The sequence below is a fragment of the Dipodomys spectabilis genome, unplaced genomic scaffold (assembly GCF_019054845.1).
Source record: "Dipodomys spectabilis isolate Male_0828 unplaced genomic scaffold, ASM1905484v1 ptg000096l, whole genome shotgun sequence".
NCBI lineage: Eukaryota > Metazoa > Chordata > Mammalia > Rodentia > Heteromyidae > Dipodomys > Dipodomys spectabilis.
In genome coordinates this window covers 6,841,475-6,859,044 of record NW_024870773.1, presented here as the reverse complement: position 1 = coordinate 6,859,044, position 17,570 = coordinate 6,841,475, and the positions used below count along the sequence as shown (strand labels likewise).

At 35.3% G+C, this 17,570-nt stretch overlaps 1 protein-coding gene across 8 annotated transcripts in view; it reads left to right on the top strand.

Annotated features, from left to right (window-relative positions):
• Positions 1–17,570, top strand: part of Arhgap12 (Rho GTPase activating protein 12) — a 98,684-nt gene that overhangs the window by 36,466 nt on the left and 44,648 nt on the right. The window lies entirely within an intron of this gene.

Below are 17,570 nucleotides of genomic sequence, written 5' to 3'. Positions count from 1 at the left end.
AAACCTGTAATCCTAGCTACTCAGGAGGCTGAGGCCTGAGGATCTCTGTTCTAAACCAGCCCAGGCAGGAAAGTCCATGAGACTCTTATCTCTAATTAGTCATAGAAAAAGCTGGAAGTGGTGCCTTGGCTGAAGTGGGAGAGCACTAGCCTTGAGCAAAAGGAGCCCAGGGACTGGCCCAGGTCCAGAGTTTGAGCCCCACAATCAGTAAAAACAAAAGAGAGAGAGAGAAAAGAGAGATAAAACTTGAGTGTTCGTATGTCTGTTTGTGTGTCTGTTTTGTTGTTAGTACTGGGGCCTAAACTCAGATCTTGAGTGCTGTTCCTGGATTCAATCTCCAACACTACCTCCCCTCTTCCCCTTTTCCCCCCATATATGTGTGTGCGCATATATATATATATATATATATATATATGTATATACATATATATGTTTATATATATGACTGGAACAAAAAAAGAATGGTTTTTTGATGACATGGTCTATATTTTTGTTAGGGGAAAGTAGTATTAGATTGGAACCTTTCAAGTCTAATCTCTCTTCATGTCATAGGCTTTTTGTAAATATTAGTAATTTAAAGTTGACAGTTTAACTTTTCCTAAAATATTTTAGAATTTGATAACATACCTTTAAAATACATTTACCCAAAGAACTCATTTTTATAGTTACAGAAGCAACTGGTAGATGAATTCTTAGGAAAGTCCATAAGACTCTTATCTCCAAGTAACCAAAAAAGAAAAAGAGCTGGAACTGTAGCTGTGGCTTAGTTGGGAGAATGCTATCTATGAGCAAAAAAGCTCAAGGCCAGTGCCTAGGTCCTGAGTTCAAGCCACAGGATCAGCATTAAAAAAAAAAAAATCTATTAGTTAATATAGTAATAATCTTTTAATCACAAATAATTTTACTTTTTTTGGTTTAAGTATATATGTAGTAATACTGTGGGCTAATTCAACTTTTAGAGATTTTTATGGATTATGAATGGTTGATATTTAAATTATCTTGTATGAAGTCACATTACCTCAAGGAAAGCACATTGTAAAAAAATACTCAATTTCAGAATGTGAAAATGCAAAATTAGAATGACAAGAAGTGAAAGACAAGGATGGAAAGAGGAAGAAAAGATTTCCTGTAGTTTTTGGTCAGACTATTTAAAATATTTTAAATAGTGCTGAAGTTGGAAAATGAGAAGATTAAGAAAAACCTGACTATTCTTGATTCTTCTTCTAGAATAATGTGCAGTGTAGGAGATGCTTTAATTAATGGTAGGACTATTTTTTAATACTTTGACATAAGATGAATTGATACTATTTCTCCCCTTATATCTGTTTAGCTTGTTGAATTAAACTTTGAAGCAAATTTGGGCAAGAGATTAATTGTAAATCTTTAGGGAATAAATATTTTTTTCCTTTTTCGTTGCTGTCTTGAAACAAAGATGACATTTATGTAGTGCCTATGCTTATTTGACACAAAGGTGATTTGTACACAAAAATAGTGTATATTTACAGAGTACCATATATTTTCATGCATATATAAATTGCCTAATGTTCAAATCAGAATAATCTATTGAAGTATCATTTCTTTCTAATGAAAATATTTCAATCCTTTCCTCTAGTCTTTAAAAATACACATTATTGTTATGTATTGACACCCTAGTGTGCACTGGAACACAAAGTTATTTCTCCCATCTTGTTTTAATTTAGTACCTATCAATAAACCTTTCCCCATTTTTGCTTGTAACTTACTGATGCCAGCCTCTTATAATGGTCATTTTACTTTCAACTTTTTTTTTTTCTGCTGGTCCTGGGGCTTGAACTCCATCGTCCTAGTTCTGTCATGAGCTTCTTTGTTCCAGGCTAGTGCGCTACTACTTGAGCCACAGTTCCACTTCCAGTTTTTTTTTGTGATTAGTTGGAGATCATCATCTACCTTTATGAGAATACTCTACCTTTGTTTAAAGAACAGTTGGAAAAGAAGATAGAGAAAGAAGGCACCAAAATTCCAACTCCCTCAACACCCAAGCAGGATTTCCTATTTAAAGGTATCTTCTATTGTGAAGAAGATAGTGAGGGAGAAGGCATGTAGGAGCACAGTTAACCAGAGACACTCAGATGTGCATCCTCAGACTGGCAAGTTCAAGGACGTGGATCTGCTCTTCCCTCACTCAGTATCCATTGTGCTGTCTTTGCCTTGTGTGTATTTCCTCATCCCGAGCAGGACACTGGCCTCTGATCTGCATCTCGTAGAAATTGTCCACTCTGAGCAAGTCACTGAATGATATTTTCAGTTACATTAATTACAAAATAAAATGAAAAAAAAAAAGAATCTCAGGGATTTTCCTGCCTGTGCTAGCTTCATGATCCTTAGATCTCAGCTTCCTGAGTAGCTAGGATTACAGGCCTCAGCCTCTAGCTGAGGCCTGTAAAGAAGCTTTCAGCTTCTTTAAAAGATTATATATGTCAGTGAAATCATGTGATTCTCCTTTTCTGGCTAGTTATTTCACTTAACCTAATGTCATACATGTTTTTCTATGTTTGCAAATGACAAGATTTCCTTTTATAGATAAATAGCATTCCACCATGTACTACATATACCATGTTTTACTTACCCATTTTATCAATTGATGCACATCTTGATTGGCTTTATATGTTGGCTCTTGTGACTAATATGAAACATGGGAGTGCAGATGTTACTTTAGCCTAGTGATTTCATTTCCTTTGAATATGTACTCAGGAATCAGATTGCTAGACCATATGGTGGTGCTTTTTGAAGTTTTCTTATGAATTCCCATGCTGCTTGTACTAATTTACATTCTTATTGACAGTGTGTTTTCTTTGTTCCATGTACTTGCCAGTATTTACACTTAGAAATACTGAATAACCATGAATATTAATCTTGACAATCATCTGCCTCCTCCTCCTCCTCCAAACTAGTACTTCTTAACAGGTACTTTTAATAAGTTGGATGATACCATTATAAATCAAGTAAAATATTTGTTAGGGGAACACATTTTTATAGTGTTGTCTTTTACATATCAAAAAGTAGTTGGAGAGTCAAAAACATTTCAAGCAGGGACTTCTGATAGTGTAATGGGTATGTCAAGCATAATTTTCAGACCAAAAGGTAGAATATTTTTTCTGATGAGTTTGAATAATGAGGCTGTATTTCTGAGACAGCAGGAGAGAGAATATTTGAAATTGAACTGGCCTGGGTAATAGCCAGGTTCACAGACAGAATAGTACTGTTTAAAGCATTTGAAATATTTATTTCCTATACTATGCCAGACTTGTTTAAAGAAGAAGTTAGATGCCAAGTACCAGTGGCTCATACCTGTAATCTTAGCCATTCAGAAAGCTAAGATCTAGAGGATCACAGTTTGAAGTCAGCCCGGGCAAAAAAACCCTTGAGACATTCTCTCCCATTAAAATGTCTACCTGGATGTATGGCTTATGTGGTAGAGCAAGCAAGATGAACAAGAGCTTAGGATTTCAAATGCCACATACCTACACAAAAAATAATGGAAAAGAAAAATTGGAATATTCATGCCAATTTACTAAAAGTTGGTGAACTGAAATTAACTAGAATAATGTAATTCTAATGTCTCAATAGTATTTCTCTAACTATAGGAAGAAAGGTAGGTGTGTGTGTGTGTGTGTGTGTGTGTGTGTGTATGTGTGTGTGTGTGTGTGTGTGTGTGTGTGTGTGTGTGTGTGTGTTATAGGGCTTGACCTCAGGGCTTAGGTGCTGTCCCTGAGCTCTTTCACTCAAAGCTAGTGCTCTACCACTTTGAGTCATAGCTCCACTTTGAGTCATAGCTCCACTTCTGGTTTTCTGGTGGTTAATTGGAGATAGGAATCTCATATACTTTCCTTCCCAGGCTGGCTTTGAACTGTGATCCTCAGATCTCAACTTCTTGAGTAGCTAGGATTACAGGCGTGTGAATCGCCAGCATCTGGCAACCAACCAGTTCTTACATATGAAGATACTTTATATTGTGTTAACAAAAGAAAATTTCGACATAACTCTAAGAAATGATTACTAATACTTCTATTTGGTAGGGACAATATGAATGACTAACAGTCTGGACTTTGGAATCAAACAGACCTGGTATGAATCTTGGTACAGCAACTTCCTCATGAAGGGTTTTGAAGTAGTTAATGTCTCAGAGTAAATGTTTAATAAGTATTAATTATTACTTATTGGTTTGCTCTTAAGAGTTGCAGTATGAAATTCTAGAATAGTAAAATATTTAAAAGTTGGGAATTCTGTGTAAAGGCTCAGAGCTTGTACCTATTATGTTTTTGCTTCATTGAAGACATGGAACAGAAGTTACGTTGAGTGATTTATGATATTTTTCATCGTTAATTCTGTTCTGTTTATTCCATTTCTTTAAAGATTGCTTTGCCTTTTGCATATACATAATATATTTTATAATTTATGGAAGTATAGCTGAAGATATGGCTCAAGTGGTAGAAAGGTAAAGTACTTGCTTAGCAAATTCAAAGTCCTGAGTTCAAACCCCAGTACTATCTTCTACCCACTACATTTTAATAGTTTGATGCACACCTTTTCTAATCAGGAAATTGTGACTTTAAAATTATATTAGTTAATTGCTAGATATTTTCCTTGCTGTATTTTATTTTATTATTTATTTTTTATTGTGAAAATACTGTACAGAGGGGTTACAATTACATGGGCGAGATAATGAGTACATTTCTTTTCAAGCATTATGTAGCCCCCTCATTGTTTCCCCTTCCCATCCCTTCCCATCTTCTCTCTGCCCCCCCACCCAATCTTCCCCGCTCCCCCTCCCCCCTTTTTCCTTGCTGTATTTTAGAATGTTATTTTGAGGCACATTGTTAAGTACCTGTGTTATATGGGTTGTATTCATTGTATAATAAAAATTAGAGCTTGTATAGAAACATTTTTTCTTCTTGACTGTTTTGCTGATGTATAATTTAAATGAGAGAATTCTTAATTTTTTTTTCAGTTATATTATTACTAGCTAGCTGACATTACAGTCCAGTGGGAAAGTGTGTGCTCTCTTGTTAAGTTCAAAGCTACAGATTTGAAGGTAAAGTAGAAATTGGCAAATGTCAGTATTTTTTACATACTATAGAGAACAGTCTTTGCTTATGAATGTTGTTTGTTTTCTTGTTAAAATAGAATACAAGACTGAAAACTGAGCTAACCCAAACTTGTTCCTTCCTATGGGTTGTACTTTCTTCCATTAAAAGTAACCAGTCATCTTTATGACACTTTCATTATGTTTCATTCTAAAGAGAAACAGTATTTCTAAAGGAAATGCTGAGCAAGAATCTGAGCTTAAATCTCTGCTCCAGATTTTCTCCTTTATCTGTTGCATTTCTCCTGTGTATGTTTTTAATACTCTAAGAAGAGAAGCAAGTATGTTAAATAACTGATTTGGTAGCACAGGAAGCTAGTGTGCCTTTGAATAGGACAGTGAATCTTAGATGAGGAGTATGGGTTCATTTAACTTTTGGAAAGCTGTTTTTTGTATTTATGATTTTTCTTCCCCAAAAATAGGCTGAGGTGGTTTTTCTGGTTGTTGTTGTTGGTTTTTTTCTTTTTTTTGATGAGGAAGAGAGGTTGTGATGACCCTAAGGAAATTAAACACCTTGGAAAATAAACTGCCATTTTTACTAGTTCTGACTCTCTGTAAAGCTGGACTATATTTACCAAAAGCTTCAAATGTCTTCCACACTTTGAAATATGAGTAGAATGTTCAACATTTCTCTCCTGGGGGATGAGGATATTTGAAAAAGTGGGAGACGGACTAAGTTAAATGGCTTTTAAGCTTAGCTGCTGATTGACTTCCTTCCTCCTCTTTTTGGATTAATTGACTTCAGTATATATATAAGATATTACAAAATAAAAAACAGGTTAGATTATTACTGTTTTCTTAAATTGGTGATCTTCAAGTTTAAAAGTAAAGTTTCTTTGAGGAGTTTCAAAAGAGAAAGCATTTGTACACCCATATTCATAGCACTGCTATTCATAAGGGCCAAAAGGAGGAAGCACTGTTGTCTATTCAAGGACGAACAGACATATAATGTGGTATATGCCTATATTGGAATTAAATCACACAAGCTACAACATGGATGAATTTTGAGGACTTTATATTATCTGAAGTAATTTAGTCACAAAAGAACGAATAATACATGACTCCAATTTATAAAGTACCAAGACTAGTCAAATTTATAGAGACAGAATATGGAATGGAGGTTATCCAGGAGCTTGGGGGGGAGAGACAGCAAGAATTACTGTTTAATGGTTGTGGAGTTTCACTTTTGCTGAAGAAAGTCCTGGAAATGGACGAGTAATCATCAACAGAATGATGATGCCATTGAATTGAACAATTAAAAATGATTAAAATGATCAATTTTATGTGAGATGTATTTTACCACAACTTTAAAGGGAGAAGACAAGTGCTAGGATTATTTGTGTCTAGACAAGCCTGAGTTTATGGAACTTTAGGGTGGACTACCTTATCAGAGAATTACTAAGCTTTTAACCAGTATTGTTACGGAATAGAATTCTATTCCATATCAACCATCCTACCTTTCCTGAACTCCAAACCTTTAGCAGTTTGGAGAACTTACTGACAGGAATTGCATTTTTGTGACTTACTATGAGTAAACTTACTACATATTTTGTTTAGAATGAGACTATTGATGACCTTGAACCAGTCCTTCCTCTCTGCTCTAGGTTTTCAGGGCCAACTTGGAAGTTTTGAGTATTGAGCTTCAATGGGAGCTATCATAAGTGCTAAAAATTATCTCAGAATTATTACATGGATTTAATACTGATAGCCTTTCTCTTCCACAAATGTTTTTGCTTTTCTTTTTAATATCATTTCAAAATAAACATTCCTTGTAAAATAAATTAAAAATATAAGTAAAACCAAAAGAAAACAACCCAGCCACAATTCTGTGACTCAAAAATAGTTACAAAAGCTTCCATATGGTATTCTGCTGTTCTTCATACATATGTTGATGTGTCGGGCTGGGAAGGTGGCTCAGTGGTAGAGCGCTTGCCTTACATATGTTGATGTGTCAATACATATATTTTTAGATTCATGCAACATGTCTAAATACCTGAATTAAATATCTTTTGCTTAAAGAATTTTAGGGCTCTTGCTTTGATATATGATTGCCATTAACATGTGGAACGTTATCTTTTTTGTTTTCTTTATGATAGGTTTTCAAGACAGCTTTAAGAAAATGAAACTTAAAATTTGTAAATTTGAAGTTAATGAGAAAATTGCAGTTTGGAATTAATAAACTTATTAAAAAAGCTATGTTACAGTGTTCTCATGAATACTGACTAATAAATTGGTACATGTGGTATGATAGTCCTTTATTCATTTGTGTTCATTTGAAGTGACATTTAAAAATTTTGTCCCTTAAGCAATATGTTTGAAAGTTTTTTTCATTTCAGAATCTTCTGATAAAAAGGCAAGAAAGGAGGAAAAGAAAGAAGTGTGAGTCAGCTATTTAAATATGAACTATAAAACTACGTATTAATTTGTATCTTGTAGGAAATCATAAACCTAATTTTGAAATTTACTAGACTTATGAATTAAGTGTGTGCATTCAACAAATAATCATAGATGCCTTCTCTTTTTTTCTTTTCATTTGTAATTCCACTATTAACTTTTTAATCTCTAGAAGTTTCAGGACAAAGTATGCTTTAAACATTCTCTGAATGCTGATGATAGGGTTACCATTGAAGTTACTAGGGAGGGAGATTTGTAATAATGAATGGCAGTGTACCAGGTCATTGCATGTTGCTTCTTCAGCATAAAATAGCAACTAAGTCTTGCTATCTCAGCATAATGTCCTATTGAAGAATTTTGTTTGCTTTACTGGCCAACAAGGACAAACATATCTGTCTGAATGTATTTGACACATTAATAATGAGGTTTCTTCAGTAAATAGTTTCTGCTGGATGTTTCTGTTGCATTTCCATTTCTTGCAGTAGTCTGTGGATTGGGTAAATAGTTGCTAAAAATAAGATTTACCGGAGTCCAAAGCAGAGATTTGGAAGTAAGGACACTTCATTCTGTATTTTTCTTCTGTATTTGAGAATACATAATTACCAAGACATAGTCTTGTTTTTAATGATTAAGGAACTTATAATTTTGTGGGATAGAAAAAAATAACTATATAGTATAATTGTGGCAGTTTTATATGTGTATAAAAATGGTGTAGATTAGTTCTGTTCAATATAGTACTAGTAGCCTTGTGTGGCTAGTGAGACCAAAGGACTGAATTTTTAGTTTTATTTACTGGAAGTTGAAATTTTTAATTGATCAATTTACTATTTATTGGAAAACTTCTAAGAATGTTAACCAACATGGGTATGTGAATCTGTACTTTGAGCTGAAAATTTTATGAAACTTGAATGTAAATCAAGTATTTATGATCAGAGTTTAAGATTTGAATTGAGATGCTGTAATATACATTAGGTTCTGAAAACTTAAAAAATCTTCAGTATTTCTATGTTAATTATGTAGTGATATGAAATGATAGTATTTTGGACATCTTAGGTTAAATACATTACTATAATCTCTTTTTTACCTTGTTAATGTGATTACTGGAAACTTATATACTTGGCTTCTGGTATATTTTTCTATTCAATAAAGCTGTGTTACATGTGCAGCAAATCCATGAGTTTTAACTTTGGTGATGGAGAGCACCTCAAAGAGTTTGAGGCAACAGTTTATGTATGGGTTTTGTCTCTTTTTTTTGTTTGTTTGTTTTTTGTTTTAGTCTGATTGTGGGGCCTGAACTCTGGGCCTGTGCACTGTTCCTCAGCTCTTCAGCTCAAGGTGAGTGTTCTACCACTTGAGCCACAGCGCCACTTCCGGCCTTTTTTTTCTGCTTATCTGGTGCTGAGGAATCGAACCCAGGGCCTCAAGCATTCAAGGCAAGCTCTCTACCACTGAGCCACCTTCCCAGACCGGTTTTGTCTCTTTTGTTGTTGTTGTTAGATTGAATCCAGGATCTCACACATGCTAAGCATATGCTCTGATACAGAGCCATATTCCCACCCAGCTCTTGCGCGCGCACGCGTGCACGCGCTTTTGTGTGTGTTGGTCCTGAGGCTTGAACTCACGGTCTAGGCACTGACCCTGGGTTTTTTGCTCAAGGTTGGTACTCTAGAACTTAAGCTACAGCTCCACTTCTGGTTTTTTGATCGTTAATTGGAGATGAGTCTCACAGCCCAGATATTCCTGCCTGGTCTGGCTTTGAACAATGATCCTCAGAGCTCAGTCTCTTGAGTAGCTAGGATTACATGGTGACTCTTACAGTTTTATTTGTGGTTTGTGACTGGGAATAAGACATCTTAATAAAGATTTCAGGGTATGGCAGAAAAATAATGTAGTATTAAATAAAAGTTTGAGGAGCATGGGGTTTTGGAGCAAAGAATATAGGGAGAATGGCAATAAGTGATAAAAAATGATGACTGAGGGCTGGGAAGGTGGCTCAGTGGTAGAGCGCTTGCCTTGCATGCCAGAGGCCCTGGGTTCGATTCCTCAGCACCACATAAGCAAAAAGAAAAAAGCCGGAAGTGGTGCTGTGGCTCAAGTGGTAGAGTGCTAACCTCGAGCTGAAGAGCTGAGGGACAGCGTTCAGGCCCAGAGTTCAGGCCCCACGACCGGACACCCCCCTCCCCCCCCCCCAAAAAAAAAAAAATGACTGGTTAAATACCTTCTTCTGTCAAGATATTTGGAGTTATTTTGTAATTAGTGAAATATTCATTTGTGTTTTTTAATTAGGTGAATTATAAGGATAGTCGTGTATTTTAAAAGAAACTAATGGTACTTTGAGTATTGATTGTACAGGGAAGAAATGGGGTCACTAGACCCCACAAACAGCATTGTTTGTCAAAAGAAGAGAGCCTGAAATATGTAGTTATCTTAGAGGAGCAGAAGAAAAAAAATTCAAGTCATATTATGATGGAGAATTAGTAGAATTTTGTTAGGTTAAAGAGATGAAGCACAGAATATCATTGAAGTTTGCAGTTAAGTATATGCTGTTATTTACATTGATAATTATGTAAAAATAGTATGTTGTAGAAAGACATGGAGGCAAAGTGCTCAGTGAATTTGAGGTATATGTGGAGTTTGAGTCTATCTATACTACATGTTTGTACTTAGGAAGAAATTGAGGGAGAGATTTTTGGTTTTATTGAAGCAGTGGAATTGGGCAAGGTTTCCCAAGGAGACTGTAAAAATCAGAATAGTGAATTAATTTGAGTGTCTGCATTCCATGACAGCTTCTTCTGTTACATAAAAGGAGTTTTCATCAAGGAAATAACTATTTTCTTATTTGCAAGGTGCTATGCTAGGCTATGAAGATGAAGGGATAAGCAAGACAAATGTTTCTGTCTTAAAGATAATCAAATTCTGCAGGGAAAGGCAGACAAGTAAATGTGGGGTTGTAGTGTCATAAGTATACTGATAAGTTATGGAACTGTAAGACTGGAGGAAAGAATGCACGTGAGGACACCACAGATGAGGTTTGAGAGATGGGGCCTTGATCTTTTTTTTTTTTTGTCGGTAGTGGGGCTTGAACTCTGGGCCTGGGCGCTGTCCCTCAGCTCTTCAGCTCAAGGTGAGCGCTCTACCACTTGAGCTACAGCGCCACTTCCGGTTTTCTGGTGGTTTATTGGAGATAGGAGTCTCATGGTCTCTCCTGCCCGGGCTGGCTTTGAATCGCGATCCTCAGATCTCAGCCTCCTGAGTAGCTAGGATTATAGGTGTGAGCCACCAGCGTGGGGCCTTGATCTTGAAGGAGAAATTTTTGTTTGGTTCTCTTTGGCAAATTTTTCTAACTGCTGAACTTTCTGACTACCCTCCAATGTCTATTATGTGTTGTTCCCACCACTCAAGCTTTTCATCATGGTGTCTATTAATTCTCAAGTGTCTATATCTAGGTCTGGACAATCTGTAACTCCTAGTGGCTCTAGTTTATGTAATGACATGATAACTGCGCTGTTATTGGAAGTTGATAGCACAGAAATTACTTTGTAAATATATTTGTCTATGGCTTTCTAGAAATAAGCATTCATCAGGCTGCATAGCTTTTTACCTATGGCCAGTTTTGTTATTGTCTGTGTCAGGGGAGAAGGGAGAAATAGTGACAATCTGTAATATTGACTACATTTTGACTACATTTGTATAAGGAGGCTAGTACATAAACAAGTCAGAAGGCATATAGGAACTAAAGATAAGCCAGTGTGTGAGGTCTCAAACCTTTAGCAATTGAACACCTTAATTTGGAGTAATGAGAAAAGACCTAAAAAAAAAAATCAGTATAAAAATCATCTATCTGCTGTGTGTGTTAGACTTTTCATTGCTGTGTTAAAACACCTATCATGAACATGGTGGGAATGTATAGACCGGCTACTTCCCTTAGGATGAACAGGAAGAAGAGAGAGGAGGAGAACCAGGAAGGACACAGCTCTCAAGTGTCCTACTTTCTGCAGCTAGGCCCCACCTATTATAGTTTCCAGAATCTTCCAAAATGGCTCAACTAGGGATTTACCTTTTCATTCCCCACCCTGTTAGGCCATATAAGGTCCTTGAAATCATCTGGCATATAAGGGGAAAGACCCATTAATAATGGTTGTATAATATATAATCTATAATGGTATAATAATAGTATACAATGCCTGTATTGGTAATTTTATATGGCCTAATGTTCAAATGGCCTTGGAAAAACGTTCTTCATTCTCCATGTCAGCATTTGGGAGGGTGGGGGATACTTCATATTTAAACCATAATACTATGAAAATTGCTTACAATTAGTGATATAGCAATACTGAGTTTACTTAATTACAATTGTATTTCCTTAGTAAAAGGCAGGTTTTTTTTGTTTTGTTTTGTTTTTTTTAATGCTGCAAGCTAAGAACAGTAATGTTTAGTGTGCTTGGAGAGCTCTATCACTTCCCTTGGCTGGTCCCAACTTTCCTGTAAAAATCCTGTTACACTTCTGCTGTGAAGATCCAGTTAAACCTCTTTCTGAATTCTGTGTTTGCCCTCCTTTCCCTGCTCAGTGCTGCTTTGAGTGGGTCTCCAGAGCATCCTGTGCACATCTCTCTCTACCCTTAGCTCTATTACTGGATTGGGGCTTTTGTTTTTGTGTTTTAACTTTTCCTCTTTCATAGGTTACTGGCATTAAGGACAGAAACTGTCCTATTTTCGTTTCCTGCCTAGCTCATCATTAGGATTTAAGTGACAGTTAAATAAGTAAACAATAGCAAACAATAGTATACAGCGAGGTTGTGCTTTAAGGTAGGAGCATTACAGTTTGTAAGTTCTTGTATAATTGTTAGGAAGAAGGTAGTATATTTTTCCTAAACTTTGGTTTAAGTGAAAAACTGTCTTTTGGGAAGTTACACTTTTTTTCACCTAAAATTGACCTGCAACTTTTAGTTTTTAATACAAACACATTTTTAGCCTTATTTTGATTGTTAATTTTCTTTTTCCCTTTATTAAGTTCTCAATTGGCCTAGCATCATAATAAACAATTATGGCGATGCACATTTTGTTTAAGGAGTTAAATTATAGGGAATATGTTTTATTTTCTGCATGAATTAAAATAGAATTTAAAAAGCAGTATGTATTCTGTTTTGGAGCCTAATAATTCAAGAAATCTTTCCTTTATAAATCTAAATAAAGGTGTGATTACTGGCTGTTAAGGGTTTATACTAATAAGTATAAATATATTTCTGCATTTATGGTGAAGTAGGTATCTAGCAAGAGATGTTGCTCCCTGGTTGATAGGATTCTGCCATTCTCTAAAGTTCATTATAAAACAATTCTTAAATTGCTGTCAAAGATAAAAAGACAACTGTCAGTATTTTCTGTATTAAAACTAACTATTCAGAGATAGCCTAAGTTTAAAGTTAGTCTTGTGTATATCATTCCCCAGTTTTTCCTTGCTATGGAGAGAGGATTATTTTAGTCTATCTATAGATAAAATGGGACAGGCCAAATCTTTTTTTGAATATAAAATTGGGTCATGTGCAATGGTACTGGTCCCAATTCAGCTGTTAATTAATGATGGATATAACCCATAAAATTAACCTTTGTTTTCTCGTTCTCCTTTTCATGTTTTTTTTTCAAGTATAAAACCCTTTTGTTTATGAATGAGATTTTTCTTACAAATGTTAGTAAACCAAACTTTGACATATATGTGTATATATATGTGTATGTGCATACTATATATGTATATATTATATATATGTAAATATATATGAATATTATGTATACATATAGCATATATACATATGTGTAATATATACACAGTATATACATATTTACACATATGCTATGTATATATGTGTATATATATATACATATATGTACTATGTATATGTGCATGTGTATATGTTTTCTTAGAGTGCAGATTTAGTGGCTTGAGGACCAGTTTTTTTCTAAATCCACTCAGTATAAATGAATTTTATCAGTGTATTTTGTAGTGTACATAAAAATGACATAGGGCATTCAGAAAACTAAAAGAAAAACCAAACAAACATGAATCTCCAGTAACTCTGGGATATGGTCCAAAAATTTTAATATATACCCATAGATGATTTCTATATAAGCTAATCTATTGACTACCCTTTACGAAACACTTATTTTTATTCTAATATAGCATTGTCACTCTTGTGAGTCCAAAAAATAAAGCTTGTAAGGTTTTAGTTTTTATTAATACTTTGAATTTTTAGATGGCATCTTTTTTCTTTGGAAAGATAGGGCAGTACTGGGGTTTGAACTTAAGAGCTTTGTATTTGCCAGGCAGGAGTTAAACTACCTGAGCCACATACCTAGTTCCTTTTTAGATAGGGTCTCCCTTTTGCCTGGGCCTGGCTGTACTTATATCCTCCTATTTATCCATTTTTTATACTTTGTGCTGTAGCTAGGATCACAGGTGTGTATTATCATGCCCAGGTTTGTTTGTTTTTTTTCCTGTTGAGATAACGGGTCTTGGGAACTTTTTTTGCCCAGGCTTGTCTGGAACTGCAATCCTCCCCACCTTAATATATGTGTAGCTGGGATGACAGGTATGAACCACTGTATCCAGCAATTGATTGAGATAAAAAAGCTCTCAGATTTTTTTGCTCAGGCTTGCTTTGAGCTTCAGTAACTCTGATTTTCACCTGCTTAAGTAACTAGGATTGTAGTTGTGAGCCATTGGCATGTGACTTTTTAGTAGGTTTTTGGATATGGGAGTGTGGATACCATTTGGATGACAAAGATAGTTTTTTCCTCCCTTAGATACGTAGGAGCTTATTTTTTTTTTTTCGTGAGGCTTGAACTTGGCCTGGGTGCTGTCCCTGTATTCTTCAGTTCAAGGCTAATGCTCTACCACTTGAGCCTCAGTGCCACTTCCGGTTTTCTGAGTGGTTTATTGGAGATAAGAATCTCACAGACTTTCCTGCCTGGGCTGGCTTTGAACCACGATCCTCAGATCTCAGCCTCCTGAGCAGCTAGGATTACAGGCGTGTGCCACTGGTGCTCTGCTTGAGCTTATGTTTTAATATTGTATTATTTAGAACTTCAAGGTTGAATACAAGTAGTGATACTTGGTGTCCTTGGGTTATTCTTTTTGTGCTAATCCTGGGGCTTGAGCACAGGGCCTGGGCGCAGTCCCTGAGCTCCTTTTTCTCAAGGCTAGCACTCTTCCACTTGTGCCACAGCACCACTTCTGGCCTTTTCTGTTTATGTGGTACTGAGGAACTGAACCCAGGGCTTCATGCATGCTAGGCAAGCACTCTACCACTATGCCACCTTCCCAGTCCTGGATTATTATTATTATTATTATTTTTTTGGTCTGGTCGTGGGGCCTGAACTCTGGGCATGGGCACTGTCCCTCAACTCTTCAGCTCAAGGCTAGCACTCTACCACTTGAGCCACAGCGCCATTTCCGGCCTTTTTTTTTTCTGCTTATGTGCTGAGGAAACGAACCCAGGGCCTCAGGCATGCAAGGCAAGTGCTCTACCACTGAGCCACCTTCCCAGCCCTGGATTATTCTTAAAGTACTTTTATCTGTCTTAGATATGACACTTAGTTTGGATTTTAATAATTTCTAAAAGTCAATTTAAAGAAGGATTACCTGTTCCTAAATTTTGAAAAGTTTTATCTGGAATCCAAGTTGAGTTTTATCAGATTTTCTGGATGTTTGTGCAGATAATCATGTTAGCCAAAAGAATTATAGTATGAAGTTTCTTTTAAACAGATTTTCTTAACATCTCTGTTTTTCCTGATTTATTTAATGAAGTCTTGGATTTGATTGCTGAATTTTTTTTAGAATATTTTCATCTATGCAAGTGATGTTTAAGATATTCTTTTATTTAATTCTTCATGATTTTAAAATTATGCTGGCCTTGTTGAAGCATATCAATTTTCAGTTGTAAAAATTTTAAATTTGAGCTGCTTAAATAATATGAATTGTTTCTCAAAGATTTAGTAGACTTTGTCTCTGATTTAAAAGACAGCTATTTGTTCTTTTCTTTTCCCCAAAGTTCTAGTGAAGAATTAGGAGCAAAGTAAGAATTCTTTTAATACTTCTTAAATTAATATTCTCTAGATAAAATTCTAAAAGACAATTTACAGAATTATTTTTACAGAATTTTTTTTTCCTTTTGCAGAAAACATTGTGATTATTTTTTAGGATATGAAATTAGTCTAAGAAAAATAAATGGATACCTATCTCTATGAGTGTGTTTTCTTCACAGAAATAATGTTGTTGAGTATGGTCTAGTTTTGACAATAACATGTTTAGGAAAGCAGTCTAAGTTGCAGCATCAAAAACAGTACTTGCATAACTAGCATGTGTGAAAAGACCAAAGGTAACCATTTTATAATCACGTACTCATGGTTTGGGGTTACTTTTATTGTTGGCTCTTTTTTTTAAGTTTGTCCTGTGATTTAGACTCACTAAAACTATTTTATATGCAAATACTATTTTAGAAGTTAAAGTACTTTGAGTAAAACTGATTCATAGTATAGTATATTTCTTTTTAAATTTATTACCTACATTTTATTACTTTTAGTAATTTAACTTAGTGCAATGTTTCCATTCATGCATATAGTATGCATTGATCATATCTAGCTATCCAATCTAGGTTTCAGTTTCCTGTTCCTCACACCCTTTTTATTGTCTAGTAATGACTATTCTCTTTTCAGACCAAGTTCATTTTTTTTTTAAGTTTCCTTATACATAAGAGAGAGAACATCTGATAGTGAAAATTTTCTGTGTGTTTCTGTGTTTGGCTTATTTCACTATCATAATTCAAGTTGGATTTAGTGTATTTTGTACACTGGGATCAAATTGGTTTCATTCCAAGACTTAAAGATGGTTTGATATACACTAATCATTCACCATAATATATCACATCAATACAATGATAAAATTAACTGCTAAGACTTTTTTTTTTTTGCCAGTTCTGGGGCTTAAACTCAAGGCTTGGGCACTGTCCCTGAGCTTCTTTTGCTTAAGGCTAGTACCCTACCACTTGAGCCACAGCGCCACTTCTGCCTTTTTTCTGTTTATGTGGTACTGAGCAACTGAACCCAGGTATTCATGCATTCTAGGCAAGCACTCTACCACTAAGTCAGATTCCCAGCCCTGTTAGACATTCTTACAACTCTGGCTGGATACATGACAACTTATTGAACATCTCTGACTCTTAAGTCTTTACCATAGGTAGGCTTCCACTCAGGCACACTTTTTGTCCCCAGATACAATTTCTGGAGACTTTGGTTGCTATAATGGAAGTATTTGTATGTGACCTAGTGGGCAGAAGCCATGGGTGCTAGTGAACGTCTCAGTGCACAGACAGTGATGCTGAGCTTGAGAAACTTGTTCTCAAAAGAAAATATGGACATAAATATGAATATAGAATATAAACAGTCCTGAAATGTGAACATTTCCCGTTAAGCAACTGGAATTCAGTATAAGTTAATATAATCTGTAGTGTCTTTATGCAGTATCTGAAGAGTGTTCTGCGTTTTTACTGACACATAGTAAAAAAATATAAAAAGTAGGATGGGAGATGTTGCTCAGTGGTAGAGTGCATATCTAGCTGTACAACTTCAGCACTGGAAAAAAAAAAACCTGTAAAAAGTAAAAATGTAGGTTAAGATTAAACATGTATATCAGTGAGTTACAGCTCATTTTCAATTTTTTACTGGTAAGAAATTCACAGAGGAACTAGCTAGATTAAATTATTTGTGGTTATAGGGAAAGTATTACTGAGAAGAAATGGAATCCAGAAAGTTCTTAGCTCTTTTTTTTTTTTACCACTTCTATTCCTGATGTAACTTAGCCTATAAAATTCTTCTGGTGATAGCTTTCTGAATAAAAGCTGAGTTATATATGTGTTAGACTTCTTTTGTTTTCAAAATGTTGCCTAAGAGGCTAGAATTTTAGAGCCAAGAAAACATTATTTAGTCTAGTTCTTTCATTTACAGAAATTAAATATCTCACGTTCAGAGAAGTGAAGTGACCCTGTCTAGTGGCACACATCTTTTA